We start from the raw sequence: 27,769 nt of genomic DNA, 5'->3' as shown, positions 1-27,769 counted from the left end.
CTAACTTCCTTTGAGTGCTTACCGTCGCTTGGAATTGTGGGAGTTTACTAATACAAAAGAAACAAACGGCCTCCAAACTGTTCCCATTTCTTCCCTACCGGTCCACAGTCCACGACGTGTCAAGGTCAGCGAAAGCGAAATGTGAAGGCATGATTCTTCGTTCCCCCGCTTAGCAAGCGCCCAAGATGCAACGCGTGTGCAAAGACCACTGGGATTTACTGAACTCCTCCACTGGGTGCCGGAAGACTAGCTTCCTTTGTGTACACACGGGGAGCTAATATTCAGGTGGATTAGTCACAGGCGCTAGAATATTTCCAAGCCTAGAGGAACGCCACCACGTGTCGTAGCAATGAATTAAAAACAACAATGAACGAAGAAGTTCGACTATCTTCGTTTATGGTGCACTGGTATGTTCTCGGCGCCACAGCAGTTCGAAGAAGAAGAATGTTCTAGTTCACCATAAACGATGACATCGGGGTAGGTAGGGAACCAATCACAAGCTGTCAGATCGTCAATCAGGACTCGCTTTCTGCAAGGAGCCACTCCGCCTGTGAAAGCTAGTAAGTCCGTTCTTTTTCGATATGGTAGAGCTCGTGGACGTAGTGGATAGGGCAGTACGGGTCTTTAGTGTACTTGTCGCCGCGGTGCTCGTCACTGCTGCCATAAAAGAGGAGGACATCTTCTTTAGGGTGGCGTGGTCCATACTCGCACTAGCTTTATTGGTGGCCGCGCGCCCCGATAAGCTGTGCAAGTCATGCTGCGGGCATATCTTCTCCTCGGAGGAGGATATGATCCCGCAGCTGACTGTGGACCACATGCCATCCGTATGGCAGTGCGTGGAGCCAAGCACCACGGTGACAATGAGTGACTAACGTTTAGCATTCTTGGCTACTGTTGTATAGCAGTTTGGAATGTAATATTTTAGCAGTACGTTACCTAGTTTTTAATAGTACTGTGACTAACTTTCAGCATTTAGTTAGCCTAATCGATTAATGTTTTGGTAGCAGTTTAGAACGTATATGTTAGTAATGCCTTAGTATTGAGTTAGTTCGTAGTAGTAGTGTGACTAGTGTTTATAATATAGATAGTATAATCGCCTAGTGTTTTAGTAGCAGTTAAGAACGTATATTTTATTAATGCTTTAGTATTGAATTAGTTCGTAGTAGTAGAGTGACTAGGGTTTAGAAGTTAGATAGTATAATCGCTTAGTGTTGTAGTAGCAGTTTAGAGTGTATATTTTAGTAATGCTGTAGTATTGAATTAGTTCGTAGTAGTAGAGTGACTAGTGTTTAGAATTTAGATAGTATAATCGCTTAGTGTTGTAGTAGCAGTTTAGAGTGTATATTTTAGTAGTAATTCGGTATTTAGTTAGTTCGTAGTAGAGTACCTAACGTTTTGCATTCATGTAATATAGTCGTTTAGTGTTTAGCAGCTTACGTTTGCTGTTCATTTAGTATAATGGTTTAGATTTTTAGTAGCTGTTTAAAATGCTATATTTTAGTAGTACTTCGGTATTTAGTTAATTCTTACTAGTTGAATGACTAACGTTTACCACTTATATCGTATAGTAATCGTTTAGCAGTTTTGTAGTAGTTTGGAATGTGCATTCTTGTAGCACTTTAGTATACAGTTAGTTCTTAGTAGTAGGGTGACTAACTTTCAGCATTTAGTTAGTATACTCGCTTAGTGTTTAGTAGCAGTTTAGAAAGTATATGTTAGTAGCACTTTAGTGTGTAGATAGTTCTTAGTAGTAGTCAGTAAGGTTTAGCGTTCAGGTAGTATAATCGTTTAGTGTTTTGGTAGCAGTTTATAATGTATATTTTAGTAGCACTTCAGTATTGAGTTACTTCGTAGTAGTAGAGTGACTAGTGTTTAGAATTAGATAGCATAATCGCCTAGTGTTTTAGTAGCAGTTTAGAACGTATATTTTAGTAATGCCTTAGTATTGAGTTAGTTCGTAGTAGTAGAGTGACTAGAGTTGAGAATTTAGATAGTATAATCGCCTCGTGGTGGAGTGGCAATTTAGAATGTATATTTTAGTAGTACTTCAGTATGTAGTTAATTCTTACTAGCAGAGTGACTAACGTTTACGACTTATATCGTATAGTAATCGTTTAGCAGTTTTGTAGTAGTTTGGAATGTGCATTCTTGTAGCACTTTAGTATACAGTTAGTTCTTAGTAGTAGGGGGACTAACTTTCAGCATTTAATTAGTATGCTCGGTTAGTGTTTAGTAGCAGATTAGAAAGTATATGTTAGTAGCACTTTAGTGTGTAGATAGTTCGTGTGTAGCGAAGCAATTCTGCTGTGGGGGCGGGGTCAAGTGTATCAGTTATGTCTTCACTGACTATAGGAAAATCTTGGGGCTTCGTCGTAGCGTTGAGGGGTCGTAAACTCGTCGTCATTCGCGTATATATCAATTTTTGTGTCCTCCGGATCAATGAGAACCAGGCAGCCAAGCAATATGGAATTGGATGCAGCAAGACTAACTTCCTTTGAGTGCTTACCGTCGCTTGGAATTGTGGTAGTTTACTAATACAAAAGAAACAAACGGCCTCCAAACTGTTCCCATTTCTTCCCTACCGGTCCACAGTCCACGACGTGTCAAGGTCAGCGAAAGCGAAATGTGAAGGATTATTGTTCGTTCCCCCGCTGAGCAAGCGCCCAAGATGCAACGCGTGTGCAAGACCACTGGGATTTACCGAACCCCTCCACTGGGTGCCGGAAGACTAGCTTCCTTTGTGTACACACGGGGAGCTAATATTCAGGTGGATTAGTCACAGGCGCTAGAATATTTCCAAGCCTAGAGGAACGCCACCACGTGTCGTAGCAATGAATTAAAAACAACAATGAACGAAGAAGTTCGACTATCTTCGTTTATGGTGCACTGGTATGTTCTCGGCGCCACAGCAGTTCGAAGAAGAAGAATGTTCTAGTTCACCATAAACGATGACATCGGGGTAGGTAGGGAACCAATCACAAGCTGTCAGATCGTCAATCAGGACTCGCTTTCTGCAAGGAGCCACTCCGCCTGTGAAAGCTAGTAAGTCCGTTCTTTTTCGATATGGTAGAGCTCGTGGACGTAGTGGATAGGGCAGTACGGGTCTTTAGTGTACTTGTCGCCGCGGTGCTCGTCACTGCTGCCATAAAAGAGGAGGACATCTTCTTTAGGGTGGCGTGGTCCATACTCGCACTGGCTTTATTGGTGGCCGCGCGCCCCGATAAGCTGTGCAAGTCATGCTGCGGGCATATCTTCTCCTCGGAGGAGGATATGATCCCGCAGCTGACTGTGGACCACATGCCATCCGTATGGCAGTGCGTGGAGCCAAGCACCACGGTGACAATGAGTGACTAACGTTTAGCATTCTTGGCTACTGTTGTATAGCAGTTTGGAATGTAATATTTTAGCAGTACGTTACCTAGTTTTTAATAGTACTGTGACTAACTTTCAGCATTTAGTTAGCCTAATCGATTAATGTTTTGGTAGCAGTTTAGAACGTATATGTTAGTAATGCCTTAGTATTGAGTTAGTTCGTAGTAGTAGTGTGACTAGTGTTTAGAATATAGATAGTATAATCGCCTAGTGTTTTAGTAGCAGTTAAGAACGTATATTTTATTAATGCTTTAGCATTGAATTAGTTCGTAGTAGTAGAGTGACTAGGGTTTAGAAGTTAGATAGTATAATCGCTTAGTGTTGTAGTAGCAGTTTAGAGTGTATATTTTAGTAATGCTGTAGTATTGAATTAGTTCGTAGTAGTAGAGTGACTAGTGTTTAGAATTTAGATAGTATAATCGCTTAGTGTTCTAGTAGTAATTTAGAATGTATATTTTAGTAGTAATTCGGTATTTAGTTAGATCGTAGTAGAGTACCTAACGTTTTGCACTGATGTAATATAATCGTTTAGGGTTTAGTAGCTTACGTTTACTGTTCATTTAGTATAATGGTTTAGATTTCTAGTACCAGTTTAGAATGCTATATTTTAGTAGTACTTCGGTATTTAGTTAATTCTTACTAGTTGAATGACTAACGTTTACCACTTATATTGTATAGTAATCGTTTAGCAGTTCTGTAGTAGTTTGGAATGTGCATTCTTGTAGCACTTTAGTATACAGTTAGTTCTTAGTAGTAGGGTGACTAACTTTCAGCGTTTACTTAGTATACTCGTTTAGTGTTTAGTAGCAGTTTAGAAAGTATATGTTAGTAGCACTTTAATGTGTAGATAGTTGTTAGTAGTACTCAGTAAGGCTTAGCGTTCAGGTAGTATAATCGTTTAGTGTTTTGGTAGCAGTTTATAATGTATATTTTAGTAGTACTTCAGTATTGCGTTATTTCGTAGTAGTAGAGTGACTAGTGTTTAGAATTTAGATAGTACAATCGCCTAGTGTTTTAGTAGCAGTTTAGAACGTATCTTTTAGTAATGCCTTAGTATTGAATTGGTACGTAGTAGTAGAGTGACTAGTGTTTGGAATTTAGATTGCATAATCGCCTCGTGGTGTAGTGGCAATTTAGAATGTATATTTTAGTAGTACTTCAGTATTTAGTTAGTTCGTAGTACAGTGAGTAACGGTTTGTATTTGTGCAATATAACCGTTTAGTGTTTAGTAGCAATTTAGAATGTATATTTTAGTATTAATTACGTCTTAGCAGCAGAGTGACAAGCGGTGTAGCATTCAGTTAGCGTAACGGTTTAGTGTTGTGGTATCAGTTTTGAATGTGTATTCCAGTAGCACATTAGCATGTAGTTAATTCTTAGTAGCTTAGTGAGGAACGGTGAACGTCTAGGTAATATAAGCGGTTAATATTTTTGGTAGCAGGTTGAAATGCGTATTTGCACTTTAGTAATCGGTTCATCGTAGCAGAGCGACTAACGTTTAGTGTTCGGTTAGTATAATCGTTTAGAGTTTCCGTAGCAGTTTAGAATGCTATATTTTAGTAGTACTTCAGTGTTTAGTTAGTTCTTACTAGTATAGTGACTAACGTTTGGCACTTATTTCGTATACTAAATGTTTAGCAGTTTAGTAGCAGTTTGGAATGTGCATTCTTGTAGCACTTAGGTGTACAGTTAGTTCTGAGTAGTACAGTGAGCAACTTTCAGCATTTAGTTAGTATAATCGTTTAGTCTTTTGTAGCAGTTTAGAAGGTTTATGTTAGTAGTACTTTAGTGAGTAGACGGTTCTTTGTAATGTTTAGTGTTCAGCTAGTATAATCGTTTAGTGTTTTGGTAGCAGTTTATAATGTATATTTCAGTAGTACTTCAGTATTGAGTTAGTTCGTAGTAGTGGAGTGACTAATGTTTAGAATTTAGAGTATAATCGCCTAGGTTTGCAACACGGGGATGCCAGTGGTCCGTTGTTGCAGCCTGTACCGTACCCCAACGATTTCTCGAGCCGAGGTGCAGGCATTGCATCCTTACGGGGGCCTCTTTTCCCGACAGGAGTGTTAATTTGCGCCTTTTTTTACGATAAAAACAATATGTAATTGTAGAAAGCACGTTATTGCATCATAGTAGTCAGATACTTGGGTTCTTGATGGCATCACTTTACCAGCAATGAACTATACTCTCATGATGAAAGATGGAAGTCACTGAAAAGGTTAGCCAGCTGTAGGACTCGAACCCACATCTTCTGGATTACGTGGATGTGGGTTCCAGTGCTACCGCTGGCTAACTAGTGACTAGTGTTTAGAAATAGTATAATCGCTTAGTGTTGTAGTAGAAGTTTAGAATGTATATTTTAGTAATGCTTTAGTATTCAATTAGTTCGTAGTAGTAGAGTGACTAGTGTTTAGAATTTAGATAGTGTACTCGCTTAGTGTTGTAGTAGCAATTTAGAATGTATATTTTAGTATTTAGTTAGTTCTTTGCAGTAGATTGACAAGTGGTTTAGCATTCAGTTAGTGTAACCGTTTGGTGTTGTGGTATCAGTTTTGAATGCATATTCCAGTAGCACATTATAATGTAGTTAATTCTTAGTAGCAGAGTGGGTAACGCTTAACATTCAGGTAGTATAATCGATTAATGTTTTTGTAGCAAGTTAAAATGCATATTTGCATGGTAGTAATCAGTTAGTTCATCGTAGCAGAGCGACTAACGTTTAGTATTGAGTAAGTATAATCGTTTAGAGTTTTAGTAGCAGTTTATAATGCTATATTTTAGTAGTACTTCAGTATTTAGTTAGTTTTTAGTAGTACAGTGACTAACGTTTAGGACTTATGTCGTATAGTAGTCGTTGAGAGGTTTAGTAGAAGTTTGGAATATGCATTCTTGTAGCACTTTAGTATACGTATAATCGTTTAGTGTTAAAGTAGCACTTTAGAATGCGTTTAGAATCCAGAATATATGTGTTCGAGTACTGCAGCTGGATAACCTTTTCAGTGACTTTCTACTTTCTTCGTTCATCGTACTTAGGCAGTTGAGGTTTTGTGTCTTCCGTGTTCCAGGCTCAGAACACCACCCACAACCACCAATGTCCAGAGGACGTCCTGAAATGGTCGGAATATCTTTGTCAGAAAGTGACGTAAATAGGATGTCTTCTAGATGTCTATTTGCGATGTCCGTTGGGACAATAAAAGCGTACATCCTGTAGATATCCTACAGTTATCCTGTGGCTTATGTCTCATGTTAAATCAGAAGTTGCGATTGAAATCATTTGGTTTGAATTCCCAAAGTATGTGGTGGGTGTAATTCTCTCCCGACTTGCATGTCACTTTAATAATACAATGTACGTATTGTACAGCAACAAGGCAAAATACCTAAGCTCTATTGATATGCTACACAAATATTTTAATAATTAGCCCAAGTCTCATTTTATTTCTGATTACTTGATTTAATGTTTCTATGTAGTTATACATGCAGATCTCTTGGATGATCCATTCTTACTGGCATTAAGCACGGAGTCTTGCCTCAATCGGATCTCACTAATGAATGATTTAACACTTTTTGCGTGTCGTTCCAAACAGCACAGAGCACAAAAGGATATGTACAACAGCATATTAAAATGGTTAATGTCAAGCGCCACTGTGGTTGCACAGTCCTTTGACAAATTTCACTGCAATATTTGTGCAGAAACGTCTGAGCAGATAAGTCGAAGTTACACAGGGATTGAAGCATTGCCCGTCACTCACTCTTGGCGTATTGTGTATGGCGAGACAAAACAGTAAATGTCATAAGACTCTTCAGCGCAGTTAGAGAGCTCGAATATCAAGTAACTTCAATTTTCCACTACTTTAGAGGGAATTCAAATACTGCAGTTATTGCCCTTTATTTGGTTTCAGTGTCTTCAACACACTATTTAGGAAATTGTCGAAAGTGCGCAAACGTGTGCAAATAATTCATGCTCAAACATAAAAATAAATAAATAAAATAATAAAACGAATAAATAAATTAAATAAATATATACCCAAAGTTTACAAAGTTGTGCACACAACTCCAAATACCTGTGTATTGCAAAAACTGGTTGTGCAATACGATAGTTCCTGGCTTTAGTTATGTTGCGAGACGTGAGCTTCCCGGTCTTTGAAACCGAAACTTAACTATAGCCGCAGTGCTCTCATCGTCACATGCAACCAAGCAGCATCAACTCGGAATCTGTTTTCAACTTGGAAACGTCTGTTGGCGTGTTAACGTCTTCGCAGCCTGGTGAATTGATTTTCCTCCTGTCCTTCAACTCTTTCGACCGTATAAAAATGTGAATGTCTTTCCATCTGTGTAGTGAGGTGCTTCCTTCTGCATTTTGTTCCTGAAGCGTTGCAGAAGCTCTATTACAACAAAGGGGAAGTGGCGTGTGTAGGACAGGTGATCTCCAAGTCACAAGTCTGAACCAGGAGGTGTAGTAATGACCAGATATTTATCTATAGTTATCTGAACTGCAATCATGATGTGTACTCGTGCTCCACTCGAAGCTCTCAAAATCTCTAGTATTACCAACGTGATCTTGCCATGTTTATCTGATGCAATAGTGCATGAAATGCCTATGTTCTGTGTAAACACTTCTGTGGCAAATCTGTTTCAGTACAATTGCCTACTTAAACTATGCCTCCAATATTCCTTGGTGGCAGTTACTGTTTATACTACATGTCGGCTCTACCCTATATCTTCATGTTAGGATGGGAGCAATTTTCACATTTTTGGTGTACCAAAGTGCCTGGGCTAGCTCCCATCTATATACCCTTTATGGTGCTGGTATAACTTAATTAACCGCTTTCGTTACTCAGGATACTCACCCACTTAGATGAAACACCAATTCCTAGATCTAGCTGCTCATTCCAAGAACTGATGTTAACATGATACATTGTTAGCTAGCTCGTTGCCAAGTGATATACAGATGAGGTTTTTTGAGTGGGAGTACATAAACAAAATACAGAAACCGACACTGAAGATTTGATTTGTACAAGCTTTCGCGTGGAGGTCCACGCTTCCTCAGGTACTCCCCTCTTCGTGTACGCTTCTGAGTGGGAGTACAGAATATTCAATAAAATGCCTTCTCACAGTGAACAGGCTTATGTGATGGAACCGCTTGAATTATAAGATGTATACACAGCATACGGGGGCAGGGGGCATACTGCAGTAACGTTCTGGAATGTCCGGAAAAATATCCTGAGATGCCTAGAAAAATATCCTGAAAATGTCATAAAGGAAGCCACCAGGATTGCCCAAATCAAGTGCTCGGCTGTTGCAATGGCAGTACGAATTATGTCCAATAGGATGTCATCCGGTCAATCCGGGATATCTTACGGACATCTGATTGTCCAGTTGGTGACGTCATATTGACATCCTCAGGATGTGCCTTGGTTGTGTGGCAATTTCCATCGTGATCAGCAGATGCCGATGCGTGGCCCCGTCGTATGATTGGACGTGTGTGAATGAGAAAACATGTAAGAGTCAAAGGGGGATGAGTGAGTGAGTGGATGAGATTGGTCCCTTCACATGACGCAACCCTGGAAGTCATTGGAGAGGCGTGTTAGCTTAGCTCAATTGGTAAAGCCCTGGACCGGTAATCCAGAAGATGTGGGTTCGAGTCCTGCAGCTGCCTATCCTTTTCAGTGACTTCCTACTTTCTTCGTTCATCGTACTTAGGCACTTGAGGCTTTGTGTCTTCGGTGTTCCAGCCTCAGAACACCAATTTCCATCGTGATCAATAGAATGCGTATTTTAGTAGTACTTCAGTGTGTAGTTACCTCGTAGTAGAGCGACTAACGTTTTGCATTTATTTAATATAATCGTTTAGTGTTTAGTCGCAATTTAGAATGTATATTTTAGTAGTACTTCAGTATTCAGCACTTCAGTTAGCAGTAGAGTGACAAGCGGTTTAGCATTCAGTTTGTATAATCGTTTAGTGTTGGCGTATCAGTTTTGAATGTATATTTAAGTAGCACATTAGCATGTCGTTAGTTCTTAGAATCAGAGTGAGTAACGCTTAACATTAAGGTAGTATTTTTTTATTGATGTTGGCGCCGTGAAGCAGCTGTGGCTATTTAGGTAGTATAATCGAATAATATTTTTTCGTAGCAGGTTAGAATGCACACTTGCACTTTAGTAATCAGTGATTTCATCGTAGCAGAGCAACTAATGTTTAGTGTTCAGTTAGTATAATCGTTTAGAGTTTTAGTAGCAGTTTAGAATGCTATATTTTGTAGTACTTCAGTATTTAGTTAGTAGTAGAGTGACTAACGTTTAGCACTTATTTCGTATAGTAATCGTTCAGTGGTTTAGTAGCAGTTTGGAATGTGCATTCTTGTAGCACTTTAGTATACAGTTAGTTCTTAGTAGTAGAGTGACTAACGATTGGGATTTGGTTAGTATAATCGTTTAGTGTTTTAGTAGCAGTTTTGAGTATATTTCTCGTACTAATTTAGTATATACTTAGTTTTTAGTAGTAGTGTGAATAACGTTTAGCATCCAGTTAGTATGATAGATTAGTGTTTTTCTAGCAGTTTGGAATATAGTAGCTAGTGGGCTGAAGCGTTGCAGTTCATGCCATTGGAGAATGAAAATCTGCAGTAATGAGGCGGCACCAAGGTTAGAACAAAGAGGACAGAACACAAATGCAGTCGTCCTTGCAAGGGAAGTATAGGTAACTAGTGGGCTGGGTTGTAGTACAGCTTGGTACGAAAGCTTACGGAACACCGAGTTATCGTGTTTCTCCATGGAGCGGCACCCGCACAGCAAACTGAGAGGTCAACAAAATAGGCGGTCACCCGTTTCGCTTTTAACTTCTTCCTGGTAACCAGCAGGGGGCACTCTTATGAAGAAAGACGCCAGTGACGTGCTCCGTCAACATTTGATTAAGCCTGTAAAATTGCATAATGGCAAATGCAATATTTTTATTTTTGAATTCCCTGTTAGCGCCGAGAAGCAACTGTGGCTATGACCGGCGTCCAGGAGAGGACAGCGGGATGGAGTGGGGAACAGTGGGGAATGAAAAATATAAGGAGGAGACACGAGCAAGGTTAGAACAAAGAGGACAAAACAACTGCGTGAATGTCGAAACAACGTGAAAAACCAGAAAATAATGTGGGTGGCTAGCTAATCACTGTAGCACGCACGAGCAGGGTTGCGTGATTTAATCTCTAATTTTTATCGTGATTTGAACGCTGACATTCGTTATGATTTAAATCAACTAATATGTCCTCAGAAAGAAATCCACTGAAAATCACTGTTCAATGTTGTCCTCCACACAACGAGTTGCACAATTTTGGGAATTCGTTTGGCGCATTTGATACGGAAGTGAGGGTGTCCGTGCAACATTGATTCGAAGACGACGGAGGACTTTTGCTCTATTGCAACGGCAGGCAATAGTAAAGTCCTGCAGGGGGTCAATGAGACGTACGGAAACGATATGAGGTAGAGTCTGGTCATATCCTATATTGGGCTTTACAACTTGAAGCTGTATAATATCACGTTACGCGCGCTCAAACGGTGGATAAAATGAATTTAACATTCGGTTCTAGGAGTTGATAACCCTTCCTTTGTACTCCCTTAGTACCGCATCAATTTCATTAAAGCATTTCCTGTTAACTTTAACTTCCGACGCCACTCGCTCAAACGTCGCCTACCTGATGCTTACCTGCCTTGCTGCTGCTGACCCAATAAGGTGGAAACAGCTGTCCGGTGCTGGTGTGGCGACGTTGGGGCTTATTAATATATGTGCAACGTACAGCCAAAGAGCCCCGGTATTTTTCTTCCCTGTTATCTTCCCTGTTCCCTGACTCAGTTATTCTATTTATCCACAGTAAGACCGTGCGTGCAGAGATAATACGACTGAGCTACGGGCACAGGGACGGCTCTTGACGGTTCACGTATGTCGTGTACACCTGTATACAGATTTTAAAAAAATATATATAACACTTTTTCCAAGATGAAATCAATTGCAATATAGCATATGCTGAAGGGCACTCTCTAGTAGGGCATTAGCAAAGTCCAAAGGACTTTCATTAAATAATTTGTTAATTATAAAAGCTACAAAAGTTGTCCCAATGAGAACATCTGTTCCTTTCGGTCACCTGATATCGCAGCCGTTTTCAGAAGAAAAATCCGTTCCAGAGATAGGCCGCAAAAAATTTGTGAAGGAACGCCATTTTTTTCTCTGTTTCTCTGTTCTCAGACGCGTATTTCCTTCATCCCCAACGTGAGAAGGGGAAGGAGCACAGTGCCGCCTTATGAGTCGTGGTTGAGCTTTAACTTGCGGAAACAAAACAAAAACAAATGTATCTGGTGACTCTGTCGGAACTGGCCTTATCTTGGGCTGCAAGTTCTGTTTCCTTTCAATCTTTTCCCAGGACGCAAGAGGCGATAGTGTGCTCTTTGTCCCTCTCACATTGGGGATGAAGGAAAGACGCGTCTTCTAAGAAGCGCAATGAACAAAATAAAGAAAGAAAGGGCGTTCCTTCACGAATTTTTTGCGGGCGATCTATCGAACGGATTTTTGTTCTGGAAACGGCTACGATATCAGGTGACCGAAAGGAACAGATGTTCCCGTTGGGACAACTTTGTAGCTTTTATAATTAACAAGTTAATTAATGAAAGTTAATTAAGACATCGCCTTTGGACTTTGCTAATGCCCTCCTAGGGAGTGCCCTTCAGCATATTCTATATTGCAATTGATTTCATCTTGGAAAAAGTGTTACATACACTTTTAAAACATCTGTATACACTTAGCTGGGACACCCTGTATACGAAATCATCTACCACCTAAGTACATTTCGGTGTCCGGTTCCCTTTGCGTATGTGTCACGGTGGACGTGTTTATCCGTGCATCTCTGTATCCGTGCCGTGAGTCCGTGCCTTGTAATACGGAGTTCGTACTCTTTTTGGGTTAAACAGGAAGCGACGTTCACATCTCGGAGGTGTAGACCAAGAATTGCACGCGTGAACAGATAAATACAAGGCATCCCCTGTTGCTGGAACAGCGAAAAAAAAATTCGTCATGGGACAAGCGACCATGATAGCGTGAGTGTTAGCAGGAATGAGCTGTGGACCAACGATGCTATGTTTTGTTGCAATGTACCTATAATGGCCACTCACTGAATAAATGGAAACTTCTAATCACTACGTGTACATATAGCTCTAGGTGAAAAATGGACCTTAAGTGAACCTTCCTAATTTTTGTGTGGTCATCACGACGCCCTTCAGTTTGGAGTTGTAAAAATTTGTGATGACTGTATGTATTTCGAAGTGATATGTTTAATTAAACCTGATATGATTTATTTTTCTGTATTCTCCTCTGGCGTTGTTGCCTGGGTAAGGAAAAGGGAATACAACGCAAACAAAGTGTGCGAATGTAAACGTGACGTGGCTAATTATGCATTACTTATTATTCATAGTGCCGATGTCACCTCTGACGACATCTATTTACAATCGTAGTAGTCCGTGCAACGGATGAATGGCGCTGACCGTCTCTATCATGGCGTCATTCTGAAGACACAGGGGCCTATGGGAGTTGCGCTACCTGTTTAGATATACCTTGGTGGGGAGTACAGCGCTTATTTCACGTCAGAGGGCCACGCGATTTGGAGCGGTGAGATAATAGGTGACCGGTATTTTCTAGGACTCATGGGAAGGGTCTACTTCCGTGTCACCGCTAGCAGATGACGATTGCCATGGCAGAGGGAGGCATGCATACTAGCTCTCGAACCCTGTTGAACAACAACAACTTTATTTTGATTTTGGAGACTGGGCAAGTTCATCGCCAGAGGCGATACTCTACCCCAGTGGTGGTGGGGATGTGGGGAATAAAATAACGAGGCCCTTCACAATAACGAACGAAGTCCGATGGTGTCCAGAAATGTCAGAAGAGCCTTGAGCGGAGATCGTTGCTGGGCTGGATTGGGCCAGGGACCAAGCAATTTCGATAGGGAGAAGGGGATAGAGTCCAGCTGAGGAAGAGACTCGGAGAGTGCGGTTCGGGAAGGTTGGTAGTGGGGGCAATGAAGAAGAATGCGCTCCATTTAATCAAAAGCACCACAGTGGCAGCAGGAGGGAGAGTCAACTTGTCTCAAGCGGTAACGCCACTGAGCTGTAAAGGCCACATCGAGGCGCATTCGTTGGATTAATGCAGCATCTTGACGAGAGGTGTTTCGTGGCATGCGGAAAGCGAGCGTTGGAACAAATCTGCTCAACATAGATGCACTGTTCAAAATAGATCGGTAGAAAGACGGGAATTTTACTCGATATGATATTGCCATACATTTGTCCGTTTTCTGCTCAACGGAGCACAGTTTCTTTACAAACAAATGCTCCGTTGCAAGACATTACGGAAGCGCCGTAGAAAAACGGACATTTTTACCGATGCCGTACTTGCAGTGATTTGTCCGTTCTACGTTGTACGGCGAACTGTTTCTTTACCGCACATATTCCGTTATAAAATGTTAAGGTGCGCTGTTTTTTTTTTACTAGTGATTGTTCCTTTATAATGAAGTGTACCAGCTTTTTTCTACAGCTCCACGCGTTTGGACTAGCTCCTGTACGACGCAGATTCCTTATACACGAGTGGTACTGATGACGAGGTACTGCTATTCAACCCATACCCAATTGTACTAACGGAGACCGCATATAAATGCTCCACAGGAATCACGATGTGTAGACAAATAGAACAAGGGCATCGCAGCCTCTGACCGATATACGGTACGATGTACTTGTGCTCTGGAGTGGTGATACGTCTCCTGTAAGCTGGAAAACCTACTTGAATACATCCACAATGCTCAGATTACTTGTCACCAACACACAACAGGTGCAGGAACTGTCCTTTATAAAAATATTTATTTTTAACAAGTTGGAATTGTTGGAATGCTCACTTCATTTGACGCAACAGCTCCTGACGCAGTACCTTAAGTGCCTTTCTTGAATGTGTCTTGCTGTCTTGTTTTGTGCCCCGCTCCTCTTGCTGGTTCATGATATGTCTAAAGGAAGAAACACGAAGCATTTAAGTAACATACAAATGTCGTATGTAAGGCTGACAAACGTTCGTCCGTTAGTGAATTGCAGTTTCAGTGGCCGACTAACAACAACAATAAATGAAGAAGTGATGATGACATGGGATGTTTTGGCTGATTAAGCAATGAGATGTACAATGGCTTCACAGTATAATATGTATACCAGTCTACATGAGGGATGTGAATATGACCAAACAAATTGGAGGTTACTTGAAAGGATGCAGCAAATCAAATCAAAATAAAACATGGCGAAAATTCCAATGAATTTAGATATAAACTTCAATTTGCAAGCAAATTTAGCTTCAGAATTTATAGTGCATCTAAGAAATGATTCAAAATTTGATTGCATTCTACTGCTGTGGAAGTATGAGGATTTAGATTGGCTAGGTGGGCTTGTTGTTCCAGGAACTTTTTTTTATGTTGCCAGCCTTCTGGATTTGGCGATGGATATGATAAATGTGGTTTAAAGTGGGATTCGATTTCATTCAGATTTAAGTCGTAGCAGGATTTAAACTTTCACTACACCCGCAGTGCAGAATTCTGTTGACAGGTATCAGTTAGTCATGGCCTGCACATGTTGCTTTTCGTTATCGTTAACGAAATAGTGTATCATGCGTATAAGTAGTGCAATACACACGCTAGCTTTGTAGGACATTGTCAGAAACCATGCCGCTTAGTTCGTGAACAATCAGTGGACAAGTATTACATTCATTTGTCCTTGAACGTACCTTTCAATAATGAATTACAGTGAAGCTCGCATGCATCATGGGTGTTCCATGTTCAGGACAAAGTATGCAGAGAACATAAGCATCGCAGCATCAAGGAACATCCGAACAGCTTCAAAGGGTTCGCTCGTTTCACGTCAAGAAAAAAGTGCTCTGACTGAAAATGTCACCACCTGAAACGACAATGTATGAACATGAGCTTAATGGTTGCGGCAGCACATTCCCCAGGACTCAAGTAATATGAAATAGAAAAGGAGTTCTACTTTACCTCTATCCAAGTCTTCAAAAAGAAGAAAAAGTCACGTCAATCAGACGGTAACAATCATTTACTCAAAGATAAAAGCTTTGCTGCACTACAAGAATGACATGCAAATGAGACGCTGACTAATGCTGCCGAGTTGTGTATGGCGTAATTGTTATTACATTCGGTCTTTCGTTTTTTGTCAATTAGCAAAATACATAAACTTCTGAATACACCTACACTGCAGCGGGTTGAGAGTGCAGGATATAAGAACGCGCATGAGACGAACCACAGCGTGGGGAATAAGAAGTCCGTGCTTATGTTGATTTTAGCCGACATGTTTTTGCGATACACATTCATGTGCTCTGTGCTATTTAAGTAAGAATGAGTACAGGGTCAGTTACTTACCTTCGGTGTCGCAAGCACTGAAGAAGTTCAAGGGCCCAAGTACCAGGGCCTGGCAGAAAAAAAAAAGACCGATACGCGTCTGTCGCTGTCACCGCAAATTTGAAAAGAAAAACAGGTCAACGGTCAACGGCACAGTCGCGGTGTCGTCTAGTGGGAAGATTTCGAAGATAATACCCCTCTCTGTAACCCAAAGAGCGCTGGGCGAATACGGACGTTCTACCCGTTTCTGAAGCATGCGGACGAAGGTGCTACAAAGATACAGATGATTATACTGTCAAAAAACTGCTTTTCACACTGTTCCGGTGGAAACGGACGTTATGCACCGCTCGTACGAAGCGGTCGAGCGTCCGTCAGTTTTAACGGACAACCAGTCGTAATAATAAATTTTTTGTAACAGTGTGGGCCTGTTGAAAAAGAGGTAAGAACTGCCCGAAAACTGATGTGTTACTTTTCTACGCTTTTCTGTGCGTGCACATGAGTTAACACGATCGATAAATAGCCGTGGAAAGCAACATAAACAATGGGAATTAGCCGAGGAAGGCTACTTTTGAGAACAAAGAAGCATGAGCGAAAGGCACGCTTTAAGCTCGTGGGTACAAAAACAATACTGCAGCTTGTCTTGTGCATTTTATTCGTGATTGTAAAAATAGAAGTATAAAGGGCAACCTCCATGGAGCGAATTTTTGCAACGAAGTTCGCGCGGCAGACTGCCACGCGCGTTCCGCCGCCAGTTGTTCGCCGGCACCAGCTCCATGGAGCGAAAAACCAGCGGACGGCGTCGAGAAGTCATGCTGTGATGTCACTGTTGCCAGGGTATAAGGTGAAAGCATAGTGAAATCAATTGCTCGAAAAAGTGCATTTAATGTCACAAATTTTGCAACTAAAACCAGCATCTGTCTGAAAAGATGCGCCCAGTAACGTACCGAAAAGCATATTCACTACTGCGAAAAGAAAACATGTTTCTTGGCAGAGAATGCCTCATGTTCTAACGATGCAGTTGGCGAAACAGCGAGCAGACGACAGCATCCAGTTGCAAGAAGAGGACGTCGACGACCACGTGCAGGCGATCTGGCGTAGATTGGTAGCGGAAGAGCACTTTGATTGGTTCATCTGCAGTTGACGCTTCCGGAACCGCGGACGCTGGGCGAAAATATCTGGCATGGGCAGATCGGCGGCGGGCGCTCACATTTTTGACGTCTCGCGCAGGGCGTCCGACGCTGAGCGAAGTTCGCAGGTTTTTCGCTGTACATTCGCTTCATGGAGGTTGCCCTTAACGAGTATTGCAAACGTGGTAATGAGGCAAGAATGGCTGGATAATAAGTGGTTTTGAGCCGACGCGAAGTTTTTGTGGCAACGTCTATAAGTTGACAAATCCTGAACGCCTGGCATATCACGACTTCCGGCATCTATGGCCCGCTGTCACGCGCGAAGATATCTCCCAATATTTCGTGAACTCTCCTGATATTGACAAGGAAGCAATGAAAACGTACAAGTCATTGGAGGCATATTATTATGTCAAAGCAGGTAAAAAAACATTCATTGTGTCATTCGCTGTGGGGAATCCATTTTCTGATTATACTTGCACCCAGGGAAAGTACATAGCATCGTTGTTGCTGTACCAAGGCTTGGTACCTTAGTTCTCAAGCGTACTGTGAGTCCATCATAGGGAACAAATGAAGTCTACAGTTGCTGGGTGGCAGCAGAGGCTGAGCGAAAGATTCTGGATGCGCTGTGTACATGCACTGCAGGGTGAGAATGTTCAACTCCCATAACCTTTCAACAGACAGATGGAATAAGGCACTAAAGAATTTTGGCAGAGTGGCATTTTGAATATTGACTGACTGCCATTCCATATTCCCAGGTTAGGAAGGTGTTGTAGCCATGCAGCAGCAGTTTGCTATGTGCTATACTTCCAGAGCGTGTCTGTGAAGGTTGTCACCAAGTGAGGTCCCTCTGTGACCGACATACCTTGCCCGTGGGTATCGCCTCGTTTGAAGCAGGTATAGTGCGAGGCTCAATCAATCGTAATAGCGTACACTAAATAAAATATACCGAATCTGCTTCTCTTAGTATTGAATATGACATTCAGTATTGTTTTTATGTAAAACTTCAAGCAACCTTCTCATGAAAAACATGTCCGTCTGCTGCCATTGCGTGCCAGATTGAGCCAAAACTAGCTGTGAACCTGAGATATGAACGTCACCAACCAACAAAAGAGGTACAAAAAAGTAGCAACAAACGCAACGTCGATGACCAATCTTTAAAAATAGATTTTGAGTCCTTTGCAGCAAAGCTAAAACAGGTAAGGTACGGTTAGACAGGCACAATATTTGAAACAAGTATAGGTCACATTGCCCTAAATATTCTTGTAAAACATAAATCCAGCACAAAGGGTACATACATCTTTTGTTTCCAGATTGCTCCACAAGCAAGGTACTTCGCACTGATCGACGTAAATCAAAAACAGGGTCCACCACAAGGACATACCAGCCATAAAACAGAGCCCCCGGAATTCTACATAACACCAGACAGACCACTCTACTCTATGACCCAAAGTGATATAAGAAAACGAGGTTTCACTGGAGAGAGCCTGAAGGATATGTGCAATTTTGCAATGGAGCACCTTAGAATTTCGAAAGAGTCTGCAGCTGAGATAGAGCTTGAAACACGTGATCAAGCCAATTCTCCACTTTGGTTTCAACACAGAATGGGTAGGATAACTGCCTCTATCATGAAAGATGTGTGTGCATCACGCGTGAAAACGATCGAGTCCCTGACGAATAAAATTTTGCTGTCTGGTGTTATTAATGGCCCTGCTGTAAAGTATGGAATAGAAAATGAAAATAATGCAAGAGAGAGGCTGATGGACATTCTGCGAGTTTCACACCTAAATGCTAGATTGTCATCCTGTGGGCTCATGATAGACCCCACCTTTCCTTTCCTCAGGTGCAGCCCTGACGGACTTTTCGAGTGTGACTGTCACTCCCCAATGTTGGTAGAAGTGAAGTGCTTGTACAGTCTTGAACCTGCAAACTTAGTTGAAGAAGGGCAGAAAGGAGCTAACTTTTCCCTGTCTCCCGAAGGTACACTAAAGACGTCGCGTAGGTGGTATTACCAGGTGCAAACACAATTGCATCTCAAACCCTACAGTATTGGACAGTGTTATTTATTTCTAGATGTTGAGCGTGGTGGGATGTTACTCACTGTTAAAAAAGATGGGGAGTTTTGGTGTGGTAACAGTGAGAAAATCACTAGCTTTTTCAAAGAATTTTTTGCCAAGAATTCTGTTTGATGACTGAAAGGCTGCAGAATGTGGTAATAATGTACATAGAAGCATGGCAGATATACCAAGGGGCTTGCTACTGTTCGCCCTTACTAGTGTGGGCAATGCAATAACTGACGCCGTGTAGCGCCCTGACATTGCCAATTTAAGTAAGGCCAACAGCAGAAACAGGGTGGGTGGTGGTGGTGGCGTAAACCAGCTTGCCGTTGTTGGTCTCACGAATGTGGGCTGCGTCACGACTGTAGCCAGGATGAGATGAGATGATGTGATAACAGAGAAGGAATGATGACGGCCGAAAGTTACGATCTAAAGCATGGTGGTAATGGTGGTGGTGGTGAAGGTGAAAACTGCTCCCCGTGGTTGGCCAGGCTACGATCTAAGGCAGGCACTGCCAGAGTTGATGAGAAGTCCGAGCAGCGCTCATAGCCCTTGAGCGAGGCCCGATTCCTGGACAAAGCAGACGAGGCTGCGAATTTTGGAGTATCTTTTCCAAAGCCCCTCTGGGATGTGGGATATCATCGACCGTACAAGTCCTGCAATGGCCAAGGCATTTCTCCCGCACCGCAGCATATGCACCGCAATGCAGTAGGATATGTTCGATAGTTTCAATTTGCTGACAATGCAGTTTGCGTTGTCTAGAGAGCCAATCATGAATAGTTGTGATTTAGAGAAAGCGCTTCTTGTTCGCAACTTGAAGAGCAGGGTTTGTGCACTTCGGGAAAGTCCTTTCAGTGGGAGATCATGTCGATGATTTTCCAGGATGTCCCGGAGCCCAGGGTGCTGCATAAGAACTATCTCATTGATGACCAATTTTCTGTCGCTGTCTCCCAGGGTTGGCAAACTAGTGCTAGTGCTGTGGTGTGCAGCAGAAGCAAGTTGGTCCGGTTTTTCGTTGCCACTAATGCCGACGTGGGAGGGGATCCATTGCAGGGAGATGTCTCCACCGATCGTCCTGTGTTGGGCACATGACGTTCTGATACACCTTGCTAGAATGCTATTGCATGTGGGGTTCATCACCATTTGGAGAGCGCTACGCGAGTCCGTGAGGATCACAGCCTTGGTGATTCCCCTGACCTGTACCGCGTCTGCTGCATGTAATATTGCCAGGATTTGAGCCGTCGTAGAGCATGTTGGGTATCGAGCTCATTTTCCTTGCCATGTCACATTTAACGATGGTATATAATAGGAGGAAGTAGCGCTCCTACACTCTGCGTCAACGGAGCCGTCTGTGAACACCAGAGTGTGAGCGTGAAAAGTCTCACTAATTAGGACCTCGGCAGCCGCATTGGCTTCCAGTGAGCTGGATTCGCCCTTCTTTCTTAGCCCTGGGATGTGCAACGAGATATTGGGCATTTCCTCACGCCATGGAATAGCAGATCGTGGGATACATTCGTCGTACGGTAGGGTGCAATTGGCGTGCGACCTAGCCAGGCGACCTAGGGACGTGGTGAAGTGGCCTTGAAGACCGGTGAGAAACAGGGCAAAACCCAGTTGCTCATACTTTCACCAATGGTGTCATCATATTTGTCAGGTCAGCAACAACAGTAAGGTTATTACTATAATCCTTGCGCAAGAAGTGCGGCAATGTACCAGTCATCACCCTCGACTTCTTGATGTGTCCAATTGCACGTTCCACAGTTCTTCTTGAGGATGACACTCTTCTGGATCGGCACACCAGCTCATGTGGAAGTTGTTTCATTCCCCGTGAGAAGCTTGATGTAACAAGCTGTATGTTCCGTGAGAAGAACTCCTCATGGAGGAGGAATCCCCTGTCGGCAAGAACTTGATCTCCTTCTTGTAGCAAGTCTAACAGCCCTACAAAAGATGTTCGGTAAAATAAAACGAAAGTTTGTCAAATACAAAATACGAAATATTTTATTTGACAAGTTTCAATTGGCACTGCAAGGTTAAACCTGTCTGTAGAATACGTCTGCAAATGTGAATGTTGTTGCACTTACCACTCCGCAGAACCAGTTGCCGGTCCGAAATTCTCCCTCCACAGGCGTGTGATATGAAACATACTGCTTCGAGGGGGTTCACAAATACCAGGTATTTCAACGTGCAATGTTGCTTGTAATTGCTCCAGGTTTCCTACTGCGTCTCCAAGTTTGTTGGTCTAATGAATGTGCATTACATAATACCCCACATGTTAAAAATAGAGACCTTTGTTGAGAAAAAATTTTCTCACCTTGCAATACACACTTCACTGCAATCGATGATGCATTGCAGCCTTGGAAAGTGGAGAGTGTCTTTATCCGTGACCCAGCTTCTTGCAACTTCCGGGGGAAAGCCACTAGCTCTTTTGCTATCTGTGAGGGGTGTCTGAGCCATACATCGAAAGCCTTCCGTAAAGTCTTGGGTGTAACATGGAAGCGATATGCTAGGTCCTGGAACGGTGTGTGCAGCCTGAGCTTCATGAGAACCATGAAGAACCAGGGCCATGAAGAGCCAGGGATACGAAAAGGTTGATCGTGGTGTGGGAATGACTGGGATAACTGTGGTGAGGATTGCCAAAAAATGGGCTTTTGACAGTCCTGTAAAGTAACCGTGAGAAGAAAAGAGTTTCCCTCAGTTGATGTCGTAAACGACATCACCATGCTTGCCGGTTTCTTCTGAAGCACACCATTTTGACGCTCCAGCTTTGCCACCCGTAGTCGCAGCGCGTTGTTTTCTGCATGCATTGCAGCACAGTTGGTGCACAGGTGCGATACTTGATATGTCTGTGCACCTGTAATAAATTAGCAGCATGTCTTGCTGGCTAAAGACCACCTGAGCTACATACTCAGGCAATGGCCAAGGAACAACAACTTACCGGTCTTGTCACCTCATCAAAAGATAATGGTTGGCCTCCTGTAGCACCCATGTGCTCTTGATCAGAATCTTCGGTTGGCATGCTGTCCCTTTCTTGCTTAGCCCTTTTCTCAGCTAGGGCCACGTAACGCAGGTGCCTACAAGAAGAGCAGACAAAACAGCACATGTACGGTGTTGCGCACAACCGACGACGACGGTCCACTCGACGGACGGTGGCGCCCTAGCGGGCGTTTTGTTAGTTCGTGTTAAACTTTGACTTCAAATTAACTGATAAATATTTTGCTGCACATAGAAAAGTTCTAGTGGCACACAGAAGAAATTATTGCGGTCAAAGCATATTCGCGAAGCAAGCGCTACAAAGGCGCCCTCAGGCAGCAGCGGGCGGGCGAAAGCATGCTTCCCAGTAGAGTAACCTAGAAGACCGAGTAGGGCGAACGGGCAGCTTTTCGCGAAGCCGTTGCATGTAGACGCCGAGCGGTGGCGCTGCCATAGCTTTCCCTTGAAGGTTTTGCGTTGTCGTCTGCCGCGCTCCGTTTCTGCGATATTTCGCGTGCTTGTGCTTCTGGGACTGTTGTATTGACATTTTTGTTTGCTTTCTAATGGTGCAGTATTATCGCCCTGAATAAGTGAAACGTACAAGTAACGAGCACAGTTACGGGACACAGGTCGGAAGCGTGGGTCTCCGTAACACCGCGGCCGTAGAAATACTACAACTTTGTGTGAAAAGTTATGGTCTCCAGGCGGAAAAGATCCGTTGTTGAGGATCCAACATTGCTGTAGCATTCCCTTGAACGACTGCAGTATGATGGTCCCCGTTTCTCGTACTCTGCGAGTGATTTCATGTTCCGTAATGACTTCTCTTACCCGTAACCACCAGTAAAGCCGTTCTCGGCAAGGCTATATTGACTGACGTGGAATCAAGCAACGTTTTTCTCTCATGGATGTTCTGAAGCACTGCGGGGAGGCACTGGTCTGTGCTTTCGGAGATTTTAACTCATAGAAGTGACTTTTTTTATGGATGTAGCTGGAGACTTGCAAAACAATTATTTGTGTCTATAATTTTTTTGAGGTGGTGAAACGCGACGATAAAAACGTGCCAAGGGGCCCCGACGACGTTCTCCCTGTGGTGGAACAAGAAGAAGACATCGAGCAAAGCAGCAGTGTTGCAGCTGACTGAACTCGATCACGACAAGGTGGCGATCAGGAAGATTTTTTATCATTACCAGACCTCCTGCGCTCTTCTAGGGTTTGGGCTTTTGATTAGACAGACAACGTACGCCGGAGGCGCTATGTGCAGCGACTGAGCTTAACGTACCTCGCAGTAGCGCGCTTAGCTTTGTCGCCTAGCGCCTAGATTTGTTCAGTGCCTTAGTGTAAAAAAAAAAAAAAGAAAACAGTCGCGTTACAATGTAGAACGCCACAATCTCTGATTACAGCCGCTCGCGATAATCCAAGCAGCTAGCGGCTCGTTGGGACATTAAATTGATCGTGGTAAGAATGTCAAGTATGCTGTCACGATGCAGCTCTTGGGTGCTGAAACAACTGGTAAAGACATACTCTAGGAAACGACGAAAGTGAAAAGGTGTACGGAGTGATATAGAAGTCCGCCTCTATCACAAAGCGATGTAAACGCGGATTCACTGACGTTCTGCCGGTCATTTCTCCACGGTGAGCTGTGTTATGCACTCGTCACACTTAGTGCTCAGGATGGACCTTCACGTCACATAACCCGCGACATAGTACACGAACCTCTGATCACTCTGGGTGGACGCGTACGATACATGGTCATTATGCACGGTTAGTTCCTGCAATGCGTCTTCGGCAGTGTTTAAATTCCTACATGAAATCAGTTCGTCAATTCACCTTTGTTTCTCGCTGAGCGCCATTGCACCTCGCGAATTGCTTGCACTTAGCAGCGTGAAGACGACAGCTGCTCTGAATTCCCGCCGGACACCGACTTGGCAACGTTGTAGAAGCTGAGACAGCTTACTGTCGCTAGAAACTGTTGAGGCGCTGGGTGAGTGTTGCGGCCTGAAGCCTGGCGTATAATTCCGAAGAGATGTTCAACAAGGTCTTGACTGAGTCTTGATGTCATCATGTATTTAAAGTCGACGTTCTGTGTCAGGTATTCCAGTAAAGACAGGGTGCTGGCTATCGTTACGCGAAGTCCCTCCGCCGTTGACGCGGTCAGAAATCCTTCCCATTCATGTGTGAAGCTCCCATTCTGAGGGAAACACTAAGAACTCCGACAAGCTGTCACATGCGGCAGACTGTGGTCTCAGCGCTGCTTAAGAGTGACGTGATATCATCACCTGCACCAGATCGCGTATCGTCCTGCATGGTCGAAGAAACGGAAAAAGAAAATGCAGCTCAGGTACTTGCACTAACACTTATCTGTCGCTCCGAACAGAAGAGCATCATAGTACGCGTGTACTTGTTTGCGAACTTACTACGAGAATGCGAGGACAGCTTGTACACTTCCGTGAGAAGCCTCGGGCTCATTACGGTAGAAGTTTAACTCGTTGATGACTCTCTCACCGAACAACTGAAACGCGTATGACATCCTCATCTTTTCGAAGTTGTTTGGCTAGAGGTGGCCTTGGCTGATGCATGGGTGGGTGGCTTAGCCATTGCACGAATGGTGACATTACTACCCTCTTGTAAGAAAGAGAAAGAGGAAGAAGGGACACCTGAACGAGGCATGCGCGTATCGTTAGTGTATTGTTAGGTTGTTCTTCTAGTTGATTGTCCGACGACATTGCAGCTCTTCTGCATTAAAGCTTTGTTGGGAAACCTGGTCCTTTTCCTACATTTTCTGGTGCCGAAACCGGGGAGGCATCGCCTCATACGGACTACTGAATAAAGGACTCTACGAGCAGAACAAGAACATGGAACGACTCAAGAAGCTTCGAGCCCCAGTTCGTTCCTGTATAACCAAGTTTGCAGAGGACATTCATGATGCATTGCGTCGAACATCTCTGTCCATGAAAGAACTCAAGCTCAAGCTTTCACAACTCACTTCGAAGGCATCTCTCCTGGCCGACATGGACCGCGGAATTGGAGCAGTCATTGAAGATGACGAGATAGACATGGAAGCGGAGACCTGCGATCAATACATGGAGATTATAGTCTGGGCTACTCTAAGTGCCAGCCGGTACCTTTCAAGAGACCTGCCAGAGACTCCTGACGGTGACCGAGGAACTCCTGAACAATATATTCACAGGAACACGTAAGCGTTCCTAAGCTTCTCAAAACTGCATAGTGTACCGTCTTCTGAAGAATTGTCATCACGGCAGTCGTTTCGGGATCACTTTGCGTCCGGAATACACGAGAAAGCAGGATCTGGAAAGAACCAGTTTGAGGAGATCAATGCTGCAGAGTCAGGAGTGAACGAACAAGGTACATGCGAGACCAAATCAGGAATAATCGACCAACGCTTGGATCAGACGTTTTCGACAAGCACAGGTGCGACTCTGCAAGTTAGATGGACGCATAAAGAAAGGATGGATGTTCCGACAACACATGTTATAACCTGTGCCTCGTCTCAAGATTTCACTGTGACACGGGATTCTGCTCCGGTGCAAGGCATGCACCTGCATGATGAACCTCTGATAGCAGACACTGTGAGCAGTCTATTCCCATTGTTAGCTGAGGCTGTAGCTAGAGAGTTTAACAAGTCAGGTCAGGAGGAACCAGCGCTTTGTGAAAAGGACTTCCGATTGCAAGCTCAAGGAAACTGTGCACGTTATGCAAGAGACCTTCGTGAACCGACACCATCCCACCACAAGGATGAATTCGCTCTGTTTGTTCCGCCTGACGATGATGTCCACCCTCTTCAGCCCGTGGAGGATCCTGTTGGACCACTATCCCCACATCTTAATGTGGAACACGGTTACTGTCAGACCTTCCTTTCTATTGGACATCCTAATGGGTACAGTAAAATACAAGAAGACCATCAACCTGAGTTCTACAGAATACCTCCAGACGACGTTCAGTGTCGGGCTACCTCTTCCGTTGACGAACTTATGCCTAGACAGCGGCTGACGTCTGTCTCGATCGTGCCAGAGATATCGTCCACGGTTCTTTCGACAAGTTTGCAAAGAGTGGCTGTGGGGCCTCGACGAGCTTTCGCGTATGCAGCCAGGCTGTCCGCATTAAGGCTACTTCTACGCTACGAGAACAGAAGACAGCGGCACCGTCTGGCCATGTGATGCGGAAACCACAGGACATTACAGTGCGTAGTTATGTACTACGCCACGCTCACCCGCGGCCCGGAGTTTATGTAAGAAAGAGGAAGATGGGACACCTGAATGAATCATGCGCGTATCCTTAGTTTATTGTTAGGTTGTTGTTCTAGTTGATTGTTACACGACATTGCAGCTCTTGTGCATTACATCTTTGTTGGGAAACCTGGTCCTTTTGTTACACGTCTATCTGCACCGCCTTGACGATGACAGGAGGGGCAGGGACGATGGAACTCGCGAGGGCCGTGTTATTACGCAGTGTCTTTTACGATAAAGAGCGCTTCACACAGAGTACAACCAAATGAAAACAAGCCGTACTTTTCTTGTACTTGAGTTACAACAGGTGGTACACGGAAAAGAAAATTCGATGACTTTTACAGAAACTCAGAGGGAAAAAGAAAAGAGAACGCGCCCGCGGAACTCTGTGCCAGATTACGGGGCTTCCGTCCCGAGCCCTAAGAGCTGTCGGGAAAGGAGAGGAGGACCCTACAAAAGGTTAGTTTCTATGTAGTCGCTATGCCAGCCGAAAAAAATGGCAGCTGATCGTAGCACCGTGCCACAATGTGAGGCAGCGACACACACACTTGATTCGTCCTGGACAGACTTCAAAGGCATCCGCCTTCTACTCATCCGATGGAAATTACCCACACCTCACGACCGGTGGATTCCAAGCCGTGGATCCCCCGGTTTGCATCCGGGCGCGTTAACTACTAGTCCAACAATTGATCAGTGCTGCAGATCCTCAGCGATCCCCACCGGCTGCCGCCTCAGCTGCTGCAAACTCACGTCAGACGTACAAAACTTAAAACGCAAAACAACACGCTGCCGCCTCATGTGCTGCAAACGTACGTGTTCGCGTCAAAAGACGCGGACACGTACTCGCTCTCATCGCGCTTTCTCACATTGTTTTCCTTTCACACCAAGATTCACAAGTACGAACACACGAGCGGCATTTTTCCTGGAAAGAATCATTTAAGGCAGAAAACACGGATACACAGAGCCCCTACAACGACCTAAGTAAAGTAATTCTAGAAAACGCAACAGTTGAAAAGTGCCGCTGTGAAACTTTCAACCCACGCCTTCGGGCTTTTCGGTCACGACAAATGAAATAGAGGGACTTTCAGGAAGTTCGTTCTACAGAACCGTCTATTGCGATGTACAGGAAGTTATTGGTGACACATCTGTAATTCTAAAGATTCTTTTTTTTTTTTTCAATAGCACCCCACTGCAGCTCACATGTGTTTTACGTTACTCTACTTTTCACTTATCGCACTGTTTGTGAAGCGCTCAGTAACAATTAAAAAGTACTGTACTACTGAAAGGTGCGTTAGTATTCTGTTCCCAATAGTTACCGCTGTGGGAATGCCCTGATGCTACACAGCCATCTGGGGTGTTAAAGGTTGGGCTCATAAGACCATTCCGCATACACTTTACAAGGTGCGCAATGACCGAAACGAAGTGAAGGTGCCCATGCGGGTAACTGGATGTTGCACGTTGCACTTCGTGCTTGACCTGGAAGCGTAGGACGCCCATGCTTCCACATTTTACGGTTCCACGCCGCGCCGTCGCACGTTATAAAATCCACAAGCAGTCCTGCTTTCTCGGCGAAGATAACTGCCTCTAGTACGAT

General features: G+C 43.7%; 2 long non-coding RNA genes across 2 annotated transcripts; one reads left to right on the top strand and one right to left on the bottom strand.

Moving 5' to 3' along the window:
- The first annotated feature begins 732 nt into the window (after window positions 1-732).
- Window positions 733-6,601, top strand: LOC135394532 (uncharacterized). The gene is made up of 2 exons (XR_010422932.1): window positions 733-3,042; window positions 6,439-6,601. It is a non-coding gene; the product is annotated as an uncharacterized LOC135394532 (long non-coding RNA).
- A 13,978-nt stretch (window positions 6,602-20,579) lies between these two features.
- Window positions 20,580-21,857, bottom strand: LOC135396105 (uncharacterized). Its single transcript, XR_010423306.1, has 3 exons — window positions 21,273-21,857; window positions 21,043-21,200; window positions 20,580-20,899 (listed from the first exon to the last, which is right to left on the bottom strand). It is a non-coding gene; the product is annotated as an uncharacterized LOC135396105 (long non-coding RNA).
- Between the last annotated feature and the right edge of the window lie 5,912 nt (window positions 21,858-27,769).

Source organism: Ornithodoros turicata, chromosome 5 (assembly GCF_037126465.1).
Source record: "Ornithodoros turicata isolate Travis chromosome 5, ASM3712646v1, whole genome shotgun sequence".
Classification (NCBI taxonomy): domain Eukaryota; kingdom Metazoa; phylum Arthropoda; class Arachnida; order Ixodida; family Argasidae; genus Ornithodoros; species Ornithodoros turicata.
Note: the sequence above shows the minus strand (reverse complement) of the source record. Positions and strands in the feature narration are given on the sequence as shown.